This window comes from Pollicipes pollicipes, unplaced genomic scaffold (assembly GCF_011947565.3).
Source record: "Pollicipes pollicipes isolate AB1234 unplaced genomic scaffold, Ppol_2.1 Scaffold_5909;HRSCAF=7009_pilon_pilon_pilon, whole genome shotgun sequence".
In the NCBI taxonomy this organism is placed as follows: domain Eukaryota; kingdom Metazoa; phylum Arthropoda; class Thecostraca; order Pollicipedomorpha; family Pollicipedidae; genus Pollicipes; species Pollicipes pollicipes.
This window is the reverse complement of record NW_023596778.1, coordinates 154254-160369: the sequence shown is the minus strand read 5'-3', so window position 1 is coordinate 160369 and position 6116 is coordinate 154254.

The following is a 6116-nucleotide window of genomic DNA, read 5'->3' as shown; positions in this document are numbered from 1 at the left end:
AGAGCGATCAGAGCTCGGGCTGAGCGGCTGATTACGTGTGGTTTTGCCGGCAATTCCCTGCCATCTGGGCTAGATGAGGCACGATGACCTAGTGTTTCGTGTGGTGGGCCTGCCTCTGATAGAAAGCATGACGCATGACTATATGCACATCGTGTACACCATAGAGGGCGTGTTTTGCGCTGATCCTCGCTGGCGCTGTCAGCGCCGGTGCGCGCTGATTGTCCTGCCTGTTGGGAGCCGTCACCGGACCCGTTGGACCCGTTTTGGCCGCCCTCGGACGTCCCTGCTGGCTCGGCCGGACGGTGTGGCGCCGGGCCGGGCCTGTTCAGCGCTCTGCCGCCGCGCTCTGTCCGTCTGTGGCAGGGTCGGGCAGCGCCGGGCCGCCGCGACAGTGTGGTGCCGGGCCGGGCCTGTTCAGCGCTCTGCCGCCGCGTTCTGTCCGTCTGTGGCAGGGTCGGTCAGCGCCGAGCCGTCGCGGACAGTGTGGCGCCGGGCGGGGTCTGTTCAGCGCTCTGCCGCCGCGCTCTGTCCGTCTGTGACAGGGTCGGTCAGCGCCGGGCCGCCGCGGACGGTGTGGTGCCGGGCCGGGCCTGTTCAGCGCTCTGCCGCCGCGCTCTGTCCGTCTGTGGCAGGGTCGGTCAGCGCCGGGCCGCCGCGGACGGTGTGGCGCCGGGCCGGGACTGTTCAGCGCTCTGCCGCCGCGCTCTATCCGTCTGTGGCAGGGTCGGTCAGCGCCGTGGCGCCGCGGGCACGCCGGGCCGGTCAGCGCCGGGCCGGGCCGGGCCGGCGCGCCGCGGGCGGGGGCGGGCCGCCGCCGGACAGCGCCGGTATGCCGGGAAGATGAAGCCGTCGGACCGCGCCGGCGGCTGTAGCCCGCCCCTGCGGAGGCTGACACATGCGGGGCCGGCTGCCGAGCGGTGATCAGCCCGACGGACGTCTGCGTCGGCAGGAGCGCACGTCCGCACGGGTGCCCGGCTGCTGTCAAGGGCGGGGTGAGTCGGTCGGGCTGAGCACACTACAGCTTAGCGTGCCTCAGTATGCGTCATCCGGTTCTGGAGCTTATGCTGATCGGTATCTCGGCGTGTTGCTGCGCGGACGCTGATGCTGACGCCGCATGACGGTGCCCTCCGTCGTGCGCCGCGCGGCGCTCGGACGAGCCCCGCTGTATTCATGACGCCGCCGCCGAGCCCGGTCCGGGCTGTGTCACCTTGGAGACGGCGGGTCGCGCCCCCGCGCTGGTCGGCGGACGGCCGCGGCCTGAGTGTACCCTGTGACTCTGGCACCGGCGGCAGGTGACGCCGTGTCGGCCGGCTAGGGAGCCCGCTGAAGCTCGTGGCGGCGTTGAACGGAGCAGCTTCGAGTCGAGCCGTCAGTCCTGGTTTAGCCGCTGTTTTCAAAAGCTCAGCTTCGGTGCCCCCGGCCGCGGGAAGGCCTGCGCCACCTGTGAGAGGCGCCGGGGCAGATCCGGCTGACGACTTAGTCTCGCTGCTCTTCTGCACTCTCTGCGGACGTGGACCGTGTCGGCGTGAAGGAAGCGCCCCTGTCTAAACCGCACCTGGTGTCTGCACAGTAGCGCTGGATCAGGCCCGCCGCGTGGCATGCGGATGGGGCGTGTGCAGCGCCTTTGTGGGCGGCCCGGCCGGCTGCGGCACTCTGGGCTGGTTCTGGGGAATTCCACGCCAGCCACTGTCCCTGCACGGTCTGCACACGTCTTCATTGTTTGGCCGGGCTGGATGGCGCTCTACGCAGTGCGGACGGGCCTGGCCAGAGAACAGTCGCGAACGGCTGCCCCTTTGAACGATGGATCTGCGGAAAATGGATAAGCTTGTTTTAGAAAGCCTCGGGACTGGGCATGGCCGGGTCAGGCCTTAATCAAAGTTTTCCGTTTGTCTTAACATCGTGAGATTAAACCTTTTGACATGAGTGAACGGACGGGTGACTTATGAGTGAGGCAGATTGGGAACGGCCAGTGGGCGGGCAAAGCTAAGACCCCCTGGCTAGCTGGCGGATTGGGTGAAGCAAATCTGCCCGGTGAGTGCCTCCAGCGTCGGCGGCGGGTGACGACACGGGTCCAGTCCGCCCGCCGGAGTCCCCTTGCTCTCGTGCCGGGCGGACCAGCTGTGTGCCGCCGGCGCGGCTCCGGAGCGGCCCGCTTGAGCCGCGTGGGGTCTGACACCGCGTCGGGCCAGCTGTGTGTCGCCGGCGCAGCTCCGGAGCGGCCCGCTCGAGCGTCGTCGGGTCTGACACCGCGTCGTCACCAGCTCGGTGCAGCGTGTGCGGACCGCGCGCCTGACGGGCCAGCTGTGTGTCGCCGGCGCGGCTCCGGAGAGGCCCGCTCGAGCGTCGCCGGGTCTGACACCGCGTCGTCACCAGCTCGGTGCAGGGTGTGCGTCCTCTCGCGGGCCGTCACGGCCCGGCGTCCGTCGGACGCCGGCGAGGACGCCGATGAGTCGGCGGGATTGAGCACCGGCGCCCGGCCCACGTCGGATAATTCCACGCAGCATGCGGCCGGCGCTTTTAATCCCAGTTACGGCAATTAATCGCTTCTATTAATATTTGATGGGTTCGGGGTTAAAACAACGCCGCTTGTTCAGTGCCGCTCTCGGGCCCGATACGTTATCGTGACTGGCCGTGGCCGCGTGGCGATGTGTTATCGTGAGCAGCCATCGCCGGGCGGCGATTTACACCGGCGTCTCGCAATCTCAGGCGCCGCAGCGTTTTATCGGCTTTGGGCGGTGAAAAATCTGGCTAGATGGCGGCATTGTTTGTCCGTGTACGGTGTTGATTGTTTAATGCGGCGCCACCAATCAGCCGAGCGCGGCGCCGGCGGCGGAGCGCGCCGGGGTGCGCCGGGTCGGCCGGGTCAGCCAGAGGTCACGGCCTGGCGCCCCGCCAGCCGGCTCCGCCGCCGGCTGTCACGTGTCTCGCTCCTCTCCGGCGCCTCTCGGCAGGCCGGTGCCGGCTGGCGGCCGTGCCGCGCGCGCTGCGAAAACCGGTGCGTGGACACAGGGTGGCGTGTTTGCCTTCGGCTGCGTAGTGCATATCGTTGAACGGAGTAGCCAAGGTAGGGGCCAGTTATGGGGATTCGTTGCGGTTTATGAATCAATAATGGGTGAGGTAAGACGTGCAGAGCGACGAGCTGTGTGGCTCCTTGACCACAAGATTGAGTGATCCCGAATCGCGTCGCTGCTCAGTGCTCTCTCTGTTGCTCACTCTGCGCCGCTATTTCGGTTGTAGCGTTGTCTCCTGAGGTAATTTCGCTTGCTGCTTTTTTCTAAATGCATCTTATAAGCTGCGGCTGCAACACATGATATTTAACACGCTTTTGGTCTAGTGATCACAACCCAACAATGCAGATTGCGGCACAGCTGTCTTGTCCTCACGGCCGTAAAGTATTCTTGGCTGCTATTTACAACCCAATGACGATTTGAATGTGACGTCACGGTCAGACCATGGGCCAGGTCTTTTACCTGTGTTTTTGACTCATCTCTTTTGACAGTTTGTTGCATTACAAACCTTATCAACAACCCGACCGCTTGGCAATCTTCTGGAAGGTACCAAAGTCCATGACAAGTCACCGTTAGGTGGCTCGCCACCGTTTACAAACAGCAGGACGTATTAAAGCCACCCAATCAACGCCTTTTTATCGTGTGAGCATGGCCTCTATGATTGAGACAGCGAGCGGCTCCCGCGCTGGTCGGCCACGCGGCTCTACCCGCCTGATTGAGACGGCGGGAGCGGCTCCCGCGCTGGTCGGGCCACGCGGCTTACCCGCCCTGCTTGAGACGGCGGGAGCGGCTCCCGCGCTGGTCGGCCACGCGGCTCTACCCGCCCTGATTGAGACGGCGGGAGCGGCTCCCGCGTGGTCGGCCACGCGGCTCTACCCGCCCTGATTGAGACGGCGCCGGTCCTGCCCTGGAGCGGCGCCTGACCGGCGGCCGGTCCGCCCTGGAGCGGCCCCTGGCCGGCGGCCGGTCTGCCCTGGAGCGGCCCCTGGCCGGCGGCGGTCCGCCCTGGAGCGCCCCTGACCGGCGGCCGGTCCGCCCTGGAGCGGCCCCTGACCGGCGGCCGGCCCGCCCGGGCGTCGCCGTGCCGCCGGGCGACGGGCTCGTGCGCCGGTGGGCCGACTGGGGTCTGGACCGGGACGGCGGCCGGCTGGCGCGCCGACACACCCGGAGGGCAGGAGTGCCCCCCCCCCCCCCGTTTCGTGTGCGACCGACCGCCTGAACTCAGCCGACTGCTTTAAGCTTGGGTCAAGAGCTTGTGTAAGGGATGCCCCACCGATCAGTCCAGTCTGTGGCAGCGCTTATGGACGATTGACGATGCGTGCGGTCTTGGCATGGCACGCGCACACGGGACACGCACGCATCACACTTGTACTCATGGGGGATTGGTACGCTGCCTACTTGTATGTCGCCCGCCCGTAGTGGTTAGCTGCGTGCTAAAATATGCAGACAGGCGTGACTTGAGCAACCAGGAGTACTCTGTTTTCCTGGCCAGTTCCATTTCACTGAGTACTGAACATCAGTGGGCTAGATGTGGCCGCTGACGGATCTTGGACCCGTTTGGGGCACGGACCGAGCAGTGTTCGACTCGACCCAGTGTCCCAGCGGGCGCACTATAGCCCTCAAGTCGACACATCCTTGTCCATTTGTACTCAATAGTCTTGAAACCGTTGCCAGCAAGCGGGTTTGAAAATCACTGGCATGAAATTGGGGGGGGGGAGGGGGGGCGGTGGACTGGTGTGACCTGCGCATTAAGACAGTATTTCCCCATTTCATTTGTATTGGAAGACCTTTTACGCTAACTGGTCAGAATATTTCCTATGGTTACTGAGCCTCCATTTGTCCTCTCCGCTGTGCAGCTCGCCTTTGTTCTAAATTCTTGATTTTAGTGGCTAGTTAATCTCTGACCGCTGTATGATTTTCATTGTCTTGCTGGGGCTCTTTCGATGGCCGGAGTGAAAACACAATGGGCACTTCGTTTTCTCCCGGGCTTTTGTGAGCAGCTCCCTGAGATGGGGACACCATGTTCCGTAACGACGCTAATATTTGTAGACAAAGCCTGAGGCTCGGGGTAAATCGTTTCTTCGCCCTGTGTGGTCGCGTGCTTGGAGGTGCGCTGGTGTTGATGACGAGCGACGGAACGGTGTAAAGTGCAGTTCAGTTTCGAACAGTGCGATCGCCTGGGCTTAGAATCCCAAGTCGAAGACTTTTATCATCGTAACGATGTTCTTGAACGGAATCTCACTTCGTTTTATAAAAAAGTTTCATGTATACATCACACAGAAACGCAGCTCGTCACAATCCCGTGCAGGCTGTCAATCCGTTAGCCTGTCTGTGAAATCGACTTATTCCCCTACATTTGGCTACTTGGATACCCGTCATTGTTTTGTCCGCTGTTCCTGATGACCACGCGCCACTGATGTTGGACCATACCGGTCGATGGGCTCCTCGCAGCCCCGGCTCGTGGCTGCCGAGTGACCGTCTGACGGAACCAGGCGGCCGATTGGCTGCTCTGGGTGGCCGGCCCGGCAGGGAGAGACGGCCTGGCTCGTTTTTGTGCCGCCGCCGCGCGGCTGACGGACAGGTGAATGGCCGCTGCGCGGCGATGGCCAGGTGGTTCGCCCGCTTCATTAGCGCTCGGACGGGAAAACAGCACGGCCGGGCGGCCACGGCGGCCTTGCCGGCCTCGCTCCGAGCCGACGCGGGGCGCCGCTCTGGCCTGTGGCCGCCGCCGCAGACGGGCGGGGCCGGCCGGAGCTCGGCACGCGACGCTGATCGTCGTCCCGCACACTGCTGCAGCTGGTCACGCCCGACCGCGGCCGTTCGAGCTCGCGGCGGGCCGTGCCGCTCGCCCTCTCCGTGGCGCGGTGGCCGCTTCCACAGCTCTCCGGGCGTCTCACTCGTCAAAGGCGCCACACGGAGGAGAGGTGCCCGGAACCCGCCCCGACGCACAGCGCCCCCCAGCCGAACGCCGGCCGTGGTACCGCTGGCCCCGGTTGTCTGCTAACCCGCGCCTCTCCGCCGCCAGCCGAACGACTCATGGGTGACGGTGCACTCGCTCAAGTCGGCGGACGGCGGTCTGCTGGACCCGGAACGACCGGTTGAGCGACG